The sequence below is a fragment of the Vulpes lagopus genome, chromosome 2 (assembly GCF_018345385.1).
Source record: "Vulpes lagopus strain Blue_001 chromosome 2, ASM1834538v1, whole genome shotgun sequence".
NCBI lineage: Eukaryota > Metazoa > Chordata > Mammalia > Carnivora > Canidae > Vulpes > Vulpes lagopus.
In genome coordinates, this window is record NC_054825.1 from 101,875,851 (window position 1) to 101,892,553 (window position 16,703).

The 16,703-nt window shown below is 43.4% G+C and overlaps 1 protein-coding gene across 5 annotated transcripts in view; it reads left to right on the top strand.

Moving 5' to 3' along the window:
* SCAF8 (SR-related CTD associated factor 8) overlaps positions 1-16,703 on the top strand; it is a 223,876-nt gene that overhangs the window by 181,727 nt on the left and 25,446 nt on the right. For 3 of the 5 annotated variants that reach the window (XR_005985682.1, XR_005985684.1, XR_005985680.1), the window contains exons 22-23: positions 5,867-5,958; positions 6,182-6,222. The gene's annotated coding sequence lies outside the window, so the exon portion shown is untranslated. Of the gene's footprint in view, positions 1-5,866; positions 5,959-6,181; positions 6,223-15,089; positions 15,243-16,703 lie in introns of those variants that run through there. The other 2 variants (XR_005985683.1, XR_005985681.1) reach the window with 2 other exon arrangements.

Genomic DNA, 16,703 nt, shown 5'->3' on the forward strand with positions numbered 1-16,703 from the left:
CAGTTTCACAGGTTGTGCACTGCGCAACCCTAGAGGGCACCAGTAATAATAGCAACAGATCACCCTGTAAAGCTATTATATATATCCCTCTTATGCTTCAGCACAACATATCCATAGACTGTTGCTTTGAACAAAAATAAATAAGCTAAGATGGGAATTTGATAGACTTGCAAGGTTTAATCATCAGATGGGAGCCCTTCTATGGCCAGATCATTGGTGTTCAATGTGTGGTGGGTGAGTTCAGAGTTCAGTGTGTGGTGGGTTAGGGTATCTTTTCATATTGAAAATGAGAGAAGCTTTTCTCCTTTCACGGGATGTGAGAGGTTATGCTCTTATACTCCGGTCTGACAGCAATGGGAGAACTCACCTTCTTGTTGGCGGTTGTTTTAAGGCTTCACAGTGTGTAACGTGTCCTGTGCGTGGTGCTCAGTGTTCCTGCCTGCTGTTCAAAGTGAGTCATGCAGAATGACACGTGGACTTAGCCCTTCAAAGGGATGAATCCATAGAAGCAGATGAAGAAAATATAATCCCTTATATCCTTTCTCAACAATTATGTTACTTAAAATTTGTGTGGATTTTGCTCACATGCTTCAGGGGAAATAGTTTCAAAATGTGACTACCAACCAGAACCGAGGTTTGGCTTGCACCCAGCTGTGGCCTGTTGGGGCTGGGGTGTCTGACCATGCCAGCCTTTCTCCGGGCTCCCTTAGAAGATGCAGGAGGCTTTGCAGAATGTGTCAGAGAGGAGTATCTTCCCCGAGGTCGAGCGCCAAGGGCCCATGGAAGAGTCGGGAGCCCCTTGAGTTTCCCAGCAGCCCAGGAGACTCGGCATTCGTAGCCCGGCTCCGCGGACTGGGGCCCTTGGGAGCCTGGCACAGCAGGTAGTGCGCACAGAGCCCCGCGCTTCTCCACACTTACTCATCCAGTGCAAGCATGTCAGGCTGCCCCCTCCAGGGCCGAGCATTTATTTTAAAGAATGTTAGAAAGGAAGTATATCACTTGCCATTTCCCTCCCTCTTTGGGCGTGTTTATTGTGATTGGAAATCATTCTAGTCCACATGGTGGTGGCTCCCCCCCCCCCGCCCCCCGCCCTCTGCGCCCCTATGTTAAACAGCCCTCTGTGCAAATAAACAGAAGGGGGCGAAGCATTTTATTCAGCTGCAGAAACAGGAGCGCAGGGAGAGTCTGGAGAACCAGAATCGCAGAGCCGTGGCTTGTGTCCTCTGCAGTGAGCTTTCTTTCCTCGTCCATGGAGCCAGGCCAGGAGGCATGGCAGAGGCCCTTGCCGGGCTGGCTGGGAGCCCAGACCCAGGTACTCTGCTGTAAATGGGACTGCTGGCCCTGGTCTGTTGCTTAGCAGAATTTGCCTGGGGTTTATCTTGACCAAGCCTATTGGGAGAGGAAATGCTGAGCTGCTCTGAACTTGATTAAAACCTAAAGGGAGCATGGGCTTTCATTCTCATTCTCTTTGTCCTACCAGACCTGAAAATAACAAGTAAGTAATTGATCATTGTATTGTTAGTTACAGTTTTAAACAAATGATTTATTTACGTAAATCCCTTTAGTCTAAAAGGAAAAAAAAAAATCCTGCAGATACAGAAAGCCCCACAAATCAAGTGCATGGGTTTATGAATTACTGTAAGCGGACACCACCCCAGTCAAGGAATAGAAGTTTGCTGCTACCCCAAAAGCCTCTTCTGTGTGTCCCACCCCAATCACAGACCACCCCCCCTACCTCTCCCACAAGTAACCAGTCTTCAGCTGAACTTCTGTGCTAATCCCTTCCTTGCATTTGTTTAACTTTTAATAGTTTTACCACCCAAATGTGCATCTCTAGATTAGAAAGTTTAATCTTCCCCATTTAAAACTATTGAGTATATCTTTTACTGCTTTTAGAAACTGTATAGACTTCCTCCATCCCTGTATAATTACCCGTTGAACAACCTTTAAGTAGAACTTATACTATTTAAGTTAAATTCTACCAACAACACACCCACTTTAGTTATCTTTCTTGTGTGAAATATTATTTTGAGACTTTTTTCCCCTAAAAAACGTGGTAACACCTCGTTTTAATTGAAACATAGCAAAACAAAAAAAAAATTTTTTTTTAAAGCTAAGGAGTCAAAAATCTTTTGAATCTAAACCTAGCGATAGAAAAGGTGAAGTTGTCTTGCTAATGTTCAGGGAGAGCTTTTCATTCTACGATACTGTTGATTTTGTGACATGTGTGATTATGATATATAATCATTATATTACATATGATCATCTATATTCTTGGACAAAGAATAGAAAACAGTTCATGGCTCTATGCAGAAAGCAAACCAACAACCAAGATCATGAGGTTAGAAATTAAAATGCAAGGGCTCTGGTGTCACAGGGGTCTGACTTTCTGTTCTGGTTCTGCCAATGTGTGATACCAGACAAATCACTCTGCTTCTCTCTGCACAATGATGATAATTTTTACCAAAGTCAATCTCTCCTTCTCTTACGAAGAACAATTATTTATTAAACTTTTTGCCTTATTGTTAACCCTTGAGAATGTTAGTGAAACCTGAGTCTTTGGTTTAAAACTAAAGATGTGTGAAAAACATAATCAGGAAGCACCAAATACAATCGTATTTTCTTGTGAGCATTGATTTTTTTTTTAACTTTGTACTTGGTAATAGCTTATTAGCATTGATAATAACTAAAAAATGGTCAATACTTACAGAATGCCATGTAGTTCACGAAGCACTTCTACATGAACTGTTTAATTTGTTCTTAATAGAATACTCACACCCTAATTATTTCTCCTTTCAACATACGCTCATTATTATTTCTTTAGCCATAACCTATAGTAAAGGGGAGCTTATGAAAGACTTTGTTTTTCTGTATAGTTCTGTCACACGTGATGGGTGAGGAACAAACATCTAGTTGTTATTTTTCTATATATTTTGGGGGGCTATTTATTTTGTGTAGTACCCAGTTCTTGTCATAAGTCTGGGGGCACTTGGTTGGCTTAGATGGTAGAGCATGCGACTCTTGATCTCAGGGTTGTAAGTTCTAGCCCCTGTTGGGTGGAGAGATTACTTAAAATAAAAAAAAAAAAAAACCCTCTACTTTATGATCATAAGTCTGTACAAAGGAAAATGTGGATTAAATAACACACATGATAATCTTGACATCATCACATGTCATTGCTTGTTAAATGATAAGTATGCTATACCCAAATCACCAAAATAACATAATTAATTTGATGACCCCCACCCCACCGCGCTGAGCTACTTCGTGTTGTAGTCACTTAATTCCCATCTCACAGAACCTCACAACCTGAGTGACTCATCTTATTCTATAGGAAGGTCTAATTTCTGTTGTTCTGAATCCTCACTCAAAAACTGGAGAAAAGGGGACCCCTGGGTGGCTTAGCGGTTCAGCGCCTGCCTTTGGCCCAGGGCGGGAGTCCCGGGATCCAGTCCCACATCGGGCTCCTGGCATGGAGCCTGCTTCTCCCTCTGCCTGTGTCTCTGCCTCTCTCTCTCTCTTTCTCTCTCTCTCTCTCTCTCTCTCATGAATAAATAAATAAAATCTTAAAAAAAAAACCTGGAGAAAATACCTCCACATGGCAGTCTGGTGGATTGCCCCCAACCCTCAAATGATAAACATGGTACCTAGAATATGTCTGAAGGAAGCTTTAGTAAAAGAAGAGAATATTTCATAATGATTCTATCCAGATAAGGGAGACTGCAGTAACCTGCCATCCCAAAGGGGTGCTGTTCTTGAGGTGAAGAGCACATGGAGGGCCCCACCTCTGGCTTCCCAGCCCCTGGTCTTCCAGACCCCAGAGGCTCCCTCCTGCCCTCTCTCAGCAGTGGGACTGTGGGAATTCATTCCAGACCTAGCTGGTGCTGGTGGGCCTTCCAGCAGTTTCCACACACCTCACAATCAGGGCTAGATCTGGGTTCCATCTTTTGAGGTTTCATTCCCACTCCTCAACCCTGCTTCATTGTATAAACACGGGACTAGTATTGTTCCTTCTCTTGGCTTCAGAGTTTCCTATCCTCTTCCCAACATTTCAGGAGAAGGAACCCCTACCTTGTTTCAATTTCCAGTCCCTGAAACGTCATACCAGTACTTGTCAAGCTTGTCCTAACACTGAGCATGATTAGGTTTGGGCATCCCATCCTTAAGGGAACTTCTCCTTGGTGAGAATTGTTCCCAGCTCCCTCCTGGGCCAGATGCTAACTGATCTCCAGGCAGACACTCACTCCTCTTTGCCCTCACCATTTTGTGTGAACTTCTAATAGGCACTTGTCACTTGGCTCTAAAACTGGAGAGCTTTCACACATTTTTTTCACCACGATGTACAAAAAGAAATATATTTTACACTGCAAACCAGTATATACAGACATATACACTGTTGATATAGATAAACAGACATAAATCCAAGTAAATTTCCTCATCTGTACCTCATGCATGCTGATATTTTCTATTCTGTGTTGTTCTGTTCTACTTTATTTGTTCATTCATTTATTTTTAATGCTGATCAAGACCCACTAAATTAATTTCATGATCGTCCAACAAGTCACAAGCTTCTGTTTGAAAGCTAGTTAATGCACCTGACTCCCCCTGGCCCATCCCTTGTAGACTGTGACCTCACTGCAGGTAGGAAAGGAAGTATGTCTTATTTCTCTGTATATTTGGTGCCTGGCATGCAGCGGATGCTCGGGTAAATATTTGTTGAAGGGAAGAACTCAGCCTGAGTCTTTATTCCCATGTGTATCTATCTACCTTGCCTGGCAATTTTAAAAATTGAGTGAGATCATGTATTTAGTGGAGAGAACACAGGGCTTAGCACCAACAGATGCTCAATTAACATATGTTTCCTTAGGGTTTTCTAGACTAGCCCTCTCTTTAATTCACCATCTGATCGCACTGCAGCTTGTTGGTTTTTTGTTCTCCATTTGTTTTTTGTTTTTTGTTTTTGTTTTTGTTTTTTTTTAAGTGTAATGAGGGTTTGAACTCCATTAGCCTAAGGCCTCAGCCAGCTTAAGTACTTTACAACTAAAAAAAAAAAAAAGAGTACTTTACAACTTTCTGAGTTGCCATGGAGCCAGGGACAAATTACCCTTCAGGAGAGCCTGAAAATATGGGAAGGTCATGAGGGAGAGTCTTTTTTGTCCTACCCTGGCCTGGGACTCATTTCACCATGAAAAGTAAAGACTTGAGCTTATTAGAATTTCTAAAATGAAAATTACTTCCACATTTTACAAGATTATAAAGCAAATTTAAGCTTGCCATGAAATACGGAGTGTTTTGTGAATCGTAAGTCTTCATGGGAGCTCTCACTTCTGAGGCACAACATCTAAGTTAAGTCAGTTGTAGCAGAAAGAGCCCTGGTTGGTGACCCTCTGATTCCATCAGGACTAACTGGTGGCGGGGCAGCCTCTGCAGATACCATTTCTTCATCTATGAAGAGAATCTCACCTGTCCTCAAAATTCTGCGATCCCAAACACAAACTCTGGAGTCCCTCATTTCATATCCACTGGAATGTGTTGACCATCGAGGAGATAATATTCCAATTAAATTAAATCTCAGTTGCAGAGTCTGAATCAAGCACGATGCCTAAAACCTTTTCTCTAACAAGTTTCTTGCTAGTGTCCCATAGAAGCTTTAACTGGTGTTTTACAACCTGAGAGCTGAAGAGTCAGGTTATCTGTTATCTGTATATATTAAGCCTCAGAAATCAGGCTTTTGCATGAATCGTCACAGTAATTTGTTTTGAATTATACTTCATCCTGCCCATGAGATGTGAGCTTTTAATCTAATGTGGTGTGAATTGATAATTCACATGCAGGCGATTTAACAAACCAACCTGTTTTCTTCTAGGACAGAATGGCTCAGAGGATATAATGGAGCTTCTACTTCTAGCAAAATATGAAGTCCGCTCCTCTTCAGCTGTCTGGATTAAATTTAAGAAGGTCAGTGGTGAATTCCATTGCTCCCAGCTGGTACCTGCACATGTTCACAGGTTCTTAATGAGCAGGCCGTCCTGAAGTTAGCAGGGTGATTGGGAACGTCTGACCTGCATGGGACCCCCTATAACTGCCTTGGTTTGAAATTTGCAATTTTTTCAGATGTCTAGAAAAAATAAAATACTTGGTGTGGAGAGGTTATCAGAAGCTTCTCATGTGCTTTCTCTAGGCCTTGCTCCCTATGGAGATTCTGATGAAGAAGAAATTCAGGTAATAAGTGGGTTCAACTTAAAAGCTAAGCTCTTCCCCAAAAATGTCAGGAAGGACTCCCTTACCTTTATTGTCTTCAAAATGAACATGTATTCAGCTTCCATACAATGGGGGGGGGGGGGCTGTGACACGGGGGCTCATATAGAGACTAAAGCCAAAAAGAAGCAAGAGTCTTCTCTTAGCTTGTTTCTCCCATGCTCATCTCACTGTGCATGACCCTTCCATCAGTCTCGATGACCTACCCTACCTTCCCCAAAAAACAAGATGCTTGTCCCACTGTGTCCCTCTCCCGAGAATGTCCCTGAATGGCTCCCATCTCCCACAGGAGTCAACCCAGCCTCCCAATCTGGCTTTCAAGGGCTCTATGATGCAATCTCCACCCCGCCTCATCTCTCACATCCCTTCCTCACCCTTGTTCCCATCATGTGTTGGGTCCCTCCATGTCTTTGCTCTTGTTTTTCTTTACCTGATGTGACCTCCAGCCTCTTCTTTCCCTCCTTCCCTTGCTCTGATGTGACCTCCAGCCTCTTTCCCTCCCTACCTTGCAAGACTCCCTCATCTGATGGCACCTCTGGGCAGCCTTTCTGGGACCCACTGTACCAGGTTGCAGCCTTCTCCATGGCCCCAAGCATACACCTCCATCCTGCACTCACCACATCATGTTCATATTATACTTTTACTTTTCTCTCCCTCCTGCTAGTCAACAACTCCCTCACTCTTTTTTTTTTTAAGACTTTATTTATTTATTCATGAGAGACACAGAGAGAGAGAGGCAGAGACATAGGCAGAGGGAGGAGTAGGCTCCATGCAGGGAGCCTGATGTGGGACTTGATCCTGGGACTCCAGGATCACACCCTGCGCCAAAAGCCGATGCTCAACCGCTGAGCCACCCAGGTATCCCTCCCTCACTCTTTTTAAAAAATATTTATTTATTTATTAATGAGAGAGGCAGAGACATAGGCAGAGGGAGAGCAGGCTCCCTGTGGGGAGCCCAATGTGGGACTCAATCCCAGGACCCCAGGATCACTACCTGAACCAAAGGCAGATACTCAACCACTGAGCCACCCAGGCGTGTCAAAGATTCCCTCACTCTTGAGGCAATATAGCATAGTGGTCAAGGGCGCAGTCCCTAGAGACTCACTCCCCAGTTTCTAGTCACAGTTCTATCACTCTCTGACTATGTTAGACTCCATCTCCTGTCTTACTTCCCTGAAATATTCCAGGGTTTGTGTGGGTCAAGTGCAATAATGCATAGGAAGTACTAGAGACAGTGCCAGGTACGTGGTAAGAGCTATACATACGTTTTGTCTATCACCATTGTTTACTAAAGACTAAGCTCAATGAAACTGTGTGTTTTCCCTTGAAGATTAGTGCAATGCAATTTGCAACAATGATTTGTTGGTAACGGATCTTTTCTGGAAATTTTAGAACATTTGGCTGAAGGAAGCTGAATGGAAATAGAATATTTCATAAAATATCAGAGTTTCTTCAGTTATTCTTCATTAAACAGTAAAATTGCCAGGCTAGGAAGGTATCACCACTGCTTTGATTCCAGATGCTTCTAAGCACAGAGGCCTTTTAGAGATCTCTGAAGCCCTCTTTAGTTTCCTTTAAAGCCTGTCTTAGTTTGAGCTGCTGTAGCAAAAATGCATAAACTCAATGACTTATACAACACACTTTTATTTCTCACAATTCTAGAGGCCGAGAAGTCCAAGGTCATGGCACCACAGATCTGTGTTTGGCAAGTGCCTGCTTCCTCACAATGTCGCCTTCTCAGTGCTCCCCATACTGTCCAAGGAACAAACTAGCTCTCCCAGGTCTCTTTTGTAAGGACACTAATCCTAATCAGGAGGGCTCCACCCTCATGACCCAATAACCTCCCAAGGGCTTCTCCTCTTAATACCTTGAGGTTAGGATTTCAATAAAAGAACTTGGAGGCATTCAGACCAAAGCACCCCCAACCCCTGCACTTTACAATTCCGTGCCATGTGAAGATGTTTGCTCCCACCATTCTGCTGGTGTTTAACTGGCCATGAATGACCTCCTTAAAAAAAAAAAAAAGCAAAACCTGCCATGTCTTTCCTCACATTTCATTCTCTTTTTCCTTTCTTTCAAGGCTGTCACTGTTGATATCCTGCTGCTCTGTCCCCTCCCCCTCCACTTTGTCAGGAAGATCTCCCTCTACTCACCTGAGGAGACTTACCTGGTTTCCTTAGCTCCTGGAAGGCAGATTTCTCTCTCCCCACCCACTAGGTGGATTGAGGGCATGCACAGGAACTCACTACTTTTCTTCCAGTGATATCTTTCTCCTCAGAGAAGTCATGGCAAGTGTGACTTCTAGATTCAAATCTCTAGCCCTGACTCCTTTTCTGAGTTAAAATTGTTGTCTGACCATTTAGCTTGGCGGGAGGATCTTTCCAGTTTCAATGTGACCAACCAACCTTATATCCCCAACGTCTGCATCCCAATGTCTGTTAGGAGAGATCTCTGAGCCATCTGATCTCATAACTACAGCCAATATGGACATATTCATGTCCTCCATCCCCTTGAAAATGTCACCAAGTTCTTCTCTTTCAGAATATTTTAGATTTGCCTGTATTCTCTATGTTTATTGCCTCCGGCAACATCTTCCACTCTAGATTCCCACGCTGGTGCCCCAATGCAGGACTGAAGTACAATTTTCATATCACCCTCTGCTCAAAAATTGTAAGCAGCTCTTTCTGGCCAGTGATGGATCAAGTCCAAGTTCTTCTGTCTAGACCCCAAAGTGCCATGTAATCGGATCCCAACCTACCACATCTAACGTATTTCCCACACCCTCTCCAGACATTTATGGAATACCTGCTTTCTTCAAGGAATTCACCTGGTTTCTAGAGGAATCAAAGGATGAAGAGGGTAGGCCCTCTGCTCTGAGCCCTTCACAGTGAGGTAGAAGACTGGAGGTAGAGAGTTTGCCAGGCACAAAAATTCTAATTATAATATCGGTACATTGTCCAAGTATAGTAAGTAATATGGGGACTTAGGGAAGAGAATCATCGGTGTAGACATATCCTATGCTGAGCTTTGATAGTCTCTTAAGGCATATCAATGTTTCTGAGCAATAGATCTAAACAATTCTTGGGAACCGAGATTATTCAATAATTTTTTAATAGAAAAAATATAAGTACTTTCCCCCCAAACAAGTTGATTTTTGAGGTCATTTGAGAAGGATGTGCCTTCTTGTCGCTATTTGGGAGGGGCTACACTTTGCCTGAATTTCCATTTTTGAACGAGCTCTTTTAAAATGTATTGGTTTTGAATTTTATATAAATATCAAAGTCAAATACTGGGGTAAAATGAAAATAGTCTCCTTGGAGATTAGTTCTTTTCTGTCAAATGCATAAAAAATGACTGATTTCAGGTAAGGTGAGATTGGTTGTCAATTTTGCGTGCTTTCCATGAAGTGCTCTAGTTTTAAGAGCACCCCTGAGCTGCTTCCTGTGTGATCCTCACAGATAAATTTGAGGTGAAAACTTCTCTGAACTAAAGCTCTGGTAAGAAGAATGCACATCAAGAGAATTCCATTTCTGTGGAATTTCCCAGCCTGTGCTCATGGTCTGACATTCATGAGATTCTGTTGTGTTTGGATGAGAAGAAGAATTCTCTGTGACCTTGAAACTTTTGTTTTGGATGGCTCTTCCTTCTAGTACTTTCTCCTTGCTTCAATGGCTGTCCATGGACCCAAGATAAACCATTTCCCCGTGCCTGCTGAGAGAACATAGCTTAAACATTTTATGTTCCCTGTTGCCACACTGTTAGGACTAGCTTCCTAACTTGTGCTGGAAAATTCCAGAAGGTAAATAGTTGGGTATATGTTTTCATGTGTGTCTAACTCACACTGGGTACATACACTTTTTGTTACCTCTTTGAACTCTAAGAGAGATTTCAAGACTGCACATAGGGGTAGATCCCTGGCTTCACACTGAGTCCATTCCTCATTCCAGCCTCACCTGTATGTTTCCCCTCACCTGAAATCTGAGCCAGTAGAGAATAAACAGACAAGTGCCACCCACCCTACCCTATGGGCAGCCCTAGCTTATAAACATGCACATACACACAGGCACTCATACAAGCACACATGTACACACTTGCCTGCAACCATCTGCCCCAAGCATGCACACACATACTTGAGGGTTTATAAAAGGCTCTCTTCAAACATCCACTGGATGTCTGCCTGGAGAGTCCAAGTATGGAAAGAGACTGTCTGGAGGCACATCTTGAGTAATCTCTGAGTGTTTCTCTCTTTTATTTCTGCACTTCACCCTTCCCCCCTTACCTTAGCCAAGACGTATTTCCATGCGTCCTTATTTCTCACGGCTCCTGTCTTTCCTCCTGTCACTGTCTTCTCTTCCTGGTAGAAGTCCAGCTTGAGGTATCCCTCATGCAGATGCTACTGTGATCTGTTTTTCCAGCAATTATTCTGAGCCATCCACACTCTGCCTCTCCCTCTTATAACCAGAGACATTGGCAAGTCCATCGGACCATCAAGGCAAGAGAAGCTAAGCTCAGGACAGGGAGCCAGCCCTGAGCCCCATCATTAGCTTGTTCTAACCTGTCATGCTCTGATACTAGTAGTTCATGAATGGCCTAAGCCAGGAACCTATATTGTAGCATCAGAGCTCACGGATCTAAAGAGGACCTCATTACCTAACACTCAGTGACCAGTTGTACAACTCTCTGAGGGTATATACAAGGCACATGACCCTACAGCCATGTCACGTTTTATTTGCCAAATTCAGGCAAGTCACCATGCACAAAAACCATTGGGTAGGTTGCACACACATTTCCATTAATAGTTTTCAATCATTATTGCAGAAAATCTGGGGCCTTGCTAGTAGGATTCAATTTTAAAATGATGCACGAAAATACAGAAAGAGAAGAGTAAGTAAGCAGAGATGAACATGACAAGAGATTTAGGACAGCAGAAACCTAAAATGAGCCTTGGCCTCCAAAAATACAAAGGATGGTTAAAAGGACTTCTATACTATCTTTAGATGGAAGAAAGTAGGATTGGGGATCACCGAGCAGATTAAATGAGCAAAGGGGTGGCTGGACTAGGAGATCCCTCTAGCCCTGGGAATCAATGTTTCTACCAGATAGATGTAAATGTTCTGTAAGAGGTCAGAAATGTCCAAGGATGTGGAACTAGGAAGATAATTCTAGAGATAGAATTGGCTAGTGATGCATTATCAGTTGTTATTGCTTTTTCACCTAAAATGCTTAATGCTGTTTCCAAAATTACTGAATTTATTCCCAGGACACGATTTATTTTCTGGGAGAATCTGGTTTGTTCAGGGTGCACCACCATTAGCTGATAATACTCTATTTAAATAGCACCTTCCATCTGTGGATTTCAAAGAATTTTATAGGCATCAGTTAGTTCACACGTGTGACTTTGAATTCATCTGGACACCTGGGAAATGGATGGTAAACACTTCCACCCAGGCAAAGCCAGAATACTGAAATGGATGGTCTCCTGGGTGTCCAAGTGCTGGTGCGTGAGACCCTAAAACTGATGGCCAAATGAACTCCAACTTCTTCCCACCATTTCATCCCACCATTCATGTTAGATCTTCTGACATTTAACTATCCAATAAAATGTGAAATTTGGAAGAAATTTCCAGACTGCTAATCTGCGTGTAGATGAAGGGAAAAGCTTGCACATTATAGCCTCCCACTCTGCCCAGTTCTGACTCTGATACTGACATTTTCATGGTTGAAGTCCAAACACTACATACTGCCTTAATTTCCTCTCGATTTGTCCTTTCTCAACCCCCTACCATCCATTGCACACCCTCTTCCCTCCATGAATTCACTTTCTAAAAGTTTTCAGTGACCTCCTGCAATTCCAAACAGTATTTCTCAGGTCATTGCCTTTGACCTCCCTGATGCTGTGGCCCAAACTATCCTCCTCCTTGAAAATCTCTCTTCCTTTGACTTCTGTGGCCCTGAAATTCCCATTTTCCTTTCACCGCTCTGGTGATATTTCTCTTTGTCATTCTGTGGGCATTCCACAAGGAATTCCACCAGTCGTTGTGGTCTGTGAGCTTCTCTGATCCTCCTGTGGGATCAAGGCTTACCATCCCTTCTCTGCCAGGGATACAGAGAGCCCCCCCCTAGTTCCTAGACTGAAAATCTCAGAGATTATATCCATACTTCTTTTTCTTTCCTTTCCTACATCCAGTGGCTGACTGAGTTTCTATCTTCCCTCTGAAGCAGCTCTTGACACCCACTGTCATCTCAACTCAGGCCCCTAGCACCTAGAGCATTCCCCTCCAAACTCTTTGGATCATGCACATTAATAAAATAGGTTCATATATGGACCTCAAATTTTAAAAGATTTTTTTATTTGAGATATAATTCACTCTTCCAGTTTTCAATTGTTTATATGTTATCTCTCATATTAGTCTATTGGTGTTGCCACAGACTGGGTGGCCTCAAGAACAGAAACTTATTTTTGCACAATTCCAGAGGCCAGAAATCTAAGATCAAAGTGCCATCATGGTTGGTTTCTGGTGAGAGCTCTCTTCCTGGCTTATAGACAGCTACCTTCTCACTGTGTCTTCACATGGGCTCTTCTCTGTGTGTGTGCAGGGGTGGGGAGGGGAGGGGCTAGGGGTGCAGAAGGAGAGAGGAGAAAGAGAGAGAGATGGTGTCTCTTCTCTTTTTATTCGGACACCAGTCCTATCAAAATATGGCTCCACCCTTATGAGCTTGTTTAGCCTTTATTACCTCCTATCTTCAAATACAATCACATTAAAGATTAGAGCTTTGGGGCACCTGGGTGGCTTAGTCAGTTAAACATCTGTCTTTTGCTCAGGTCCTGATCCTGCTGAAGGGGGAGCCTGCTCCTCCCTCTCCCTCTGCCTGCTACTCATCCGCTTGTGCTCTCCCCTCACCCCAACAAATAACTAAAATAAAATCTTAAAAAAAAAATGAGGTTAGAGCTTCAGCACATGAACTTGGCAAGGACACCTGTCAGTTGGTGACATAAGCAGTTTCTATTAAACTTTAAAATACATAAATATGTGCTAAAAATACGTGAATTTAAAAAATAAATGTAAATAAGAATTCTCATATTTTCTTCCCACTGTCTTAGTGGATCACCTTGAGCACATGGGGGAGGACACACCTGTCATTCGAATCCATGGGCCTAGCTGATAACTACAATGTCCTAATGGCTCTGTCTGCCACCAGGCTTCTGCTTTGCCTTCCAATATAACACAGCCTCTGTATCAATCTTTATAAAACTTTGGTTTCTTCTTCCCCCTTCTTTAGAAAGCTTTGGTGCTCTGAGTTGCCCAGAGTACAGACCAATTGCCAGCTTGAACTTTGGGGCACTCCATGTCCCACCATGACCTCTACTTCAAGTCATTGTCCTTCCTGATGACTCTCATGGGCCCCTTCCTCCTCATCTGCAGCTCTTGGGCCTCTAGCTTGACTCAGCACCACCTTGCCTAACCTTCCAACATGATCTCCCTCCCTACTCGAAGTTCTGTCCCATATTTTGGTACACGGTCACCTGCTGCTCTACAGTGTTGCTCATCTTCTCATGGGCGCCATCTTTTTCAGCTGGATTATGAGCTTCAACATTTCATGGTCCAGGAATTTCTTCTTCATTTCGTAGCCTGCTCTGAGCACACACTCTGAACTGTCCTCTGTCACAGTAGTGCTTCTCGGTCCTCCTCCCAGAATGGCACAATCTGCAGGGCAGCCTGAGCCATCTCAGTGGTTGCAGTTGGGCAGAGACAACCAGGGAGGCCTTGTAGGCCATGACTTGCTGATCACACATGTATCCATGGTCTGATCACGTTTGGGATAGGCAGCTTTACACTGCTAATTCCTCAACCTGCTCCAGCTCCAGCTTCTTGGAAATGGTACTTCCCAGAAGTTGGTAATATATTCTCCTAAAGATTTAATAGAAGCAAAGTTAGCGGCTTATTGAAAAGAATGCTCCTAACTGCCAACTCAGAGTGCCTTAAATTAATGTTGACAAATGTGAGATTTATTAGTGAAGATCCATCTCTTTAGTGCCTGATGGGGCTCAAGGCGTGCATGTAAATCATTCAGATGACAGTTTTCTGGGCTGAGCACTTGGCATTTACCTGCTACCATTCAGTGCACCTGTTCACAGATGGCAGCACAGGGACACTGAGGATGATTTGAGATAATGGCCACTCAGGAGCAAAATGACTTCGAAACATGGAAATGCAGGCCTAGAGCTGTCTCCAAATCTTGAATTCCCATTTAAAACTCATCAGCAAATGCTGACCTGGACTACAATGAAGATATCAGCTTACCTCCTGGACTTTAACTCTGTGGCCCTCAGGCTGCACTGTCACCATCCAGGTTCCGGTGTGTCCCTAGGGACTATCAGTCCTGGGATGGCTGCTAGCTGAGACCTGCCCTTCTTTGTGAAATGAACGTGTGCAGACTGAAAATTAGTTTCTGGGCCCATTTTAGGAGGTAATTGTCCAAAAACCTGAAGTGTTTTAAATTTAAACTACCTATTTCTTCCCCCTATTTACCTGATAAACTTGGCAGAGTTGGTGAATGTCATAATTGAGTTCAGAGTCCACAAATCATTTTGCAGTATGTATTTCAGGTATAATATGGTTCAATGTCCTGAACCAGGATTATCTTGCCAACCCCTGTGGGTGTTACATGGTGCCAAGGATGCTACCTGGTACTGGCGTGTCGTGTGCATGATCTGAACGGACCCTATAGGTTCCCATCAGGTGATGTTTTGCAAATGAGTGTATACGTGCTGCTATCCTGTAAGGGCTAGTGGGTGAATTTTCTCTGTGTTTCTTCGTACTTTTTCATAGGAGCACCTGTGTCTCCCACATCGACGCAAAGGGCCAAGCTGGTCAGAGTGACAGATGTGGGGAATGGCCAACGCTGTTCACAGAAATCTCTGACAGTGGAATATTTCTTTGAAATTTTTGATCCTTTCATTTTCACAAGACACCCACAGAGAAAGAAAGGAAGGAAAAGAAGGAGGGGCGGAGAGAGGGAGGGATCGAGGGAAAAATAAAAGAAAGAATTAAAGGAAGGAAGAAAGGAAGGAAGGATGGAAGGCAGGAGAAAAAAGAAAGAAAGAGTGGAAGAAAGAAAGAAAGAAAGAAAGAAAGAAAGAAAGAAGAAAGAAAACTGGAGGAGGAAGAAAAGAAAGAAAAAAATAGAGAAAGAAACAAAGAAGGAAGGAAACAAAGAAACAAAGAAGGAAAGAAGGAAGAGAAGGAAGGAAGGAAGAAAAAGAGAAGAAAAAAGAAAGAAGAAAAAAAGAAAGAGAAAAAGAGACCATCTCGCAGTCAAGCCCACCCACTTTTAAAAGGCCGCCTCTCTGAGAAGAGTTTAGCTCAGGCCACACTTTCCCTTCCAGCCTCCACCTTCCACTGGGGCTATTGGCACAGGTCACCGGGACCATTAGAGGCGGCAGCAGGGGACGCTGGCTCTGCTGGCCTTGTTTCCCCTGGCCTGTGCTGAGGCCGGAGTGGGGAATGCCCACGTCAGCTGCCAAATGAAGCATTTTCATAGCCTGAGTCACACAGACAGACTATCGCCTGTGAACACAAAACAGGCAAGTAGAGAACACAATGCCGATTCTGGAACACAGGGGAAGGATTATTGCTAAGAGCCATTACACACACTCAGGGTCATTCTTAACCCCGTCATTCTGTGATTCTGTTTTGTGTGAGGGTGATGCAAGCTCCCCATGAGTGTGCAAGTGTTATCCCCTTCTCACTGTTTTCTCTCAACCCTGCTTTGAAGCACAGTGGTACAAACCAGCACGAAGCTTGGCAAATCTGTGTTCATCACTGGGGTTTAATTAAAATACACTGAGCCTTGCAGAAACTTGTGGTTTGGAGTAATGGAAAGTTTAGGGAATCAGAAACATAGACTGATCCCAGGGAAAAAGGTCCAATTTCCCCTCTAGCACTGGATTTCTTTGCCTTCCATTTCCTCCCAGACTTATAGTTCCTTCCCTCTCAAACGTATCAATTATTTTTCTAAGAAAGGATTCATCAATTTTATAATTGCAACTATTTGGCATTTACATATGCAGAGGCATTACCCAAGTGTCCACGCTGTTTCATATCCCTTTGTATTGGGTTAATTTGTAAGAATCTATTTTCCATGCACCTACTAAGTGTGCAGCACATGTGGGGTGCTGGGATGCGGTCGTGAGCAGAACTAACCCGCTTGGCTCCTTTCCTCAAGGATCTTCTGAAGTGTTTGTGTTGCATCTCGGTCTCTCTGTCATGTTAAGAGCACAGCATTCAGCTTGGTCTTGGGAAGTGAACTCAACTTTCACGAAGTGTCAGACAGTTAAGCAAAATAAATGGTGTTGGATACAGCACTTGCCAGCAGCATCTAATTACATATAATTGAATATATCTCTCTAATAGTGATGATACAGCTGTATTCTTCAAAGCATG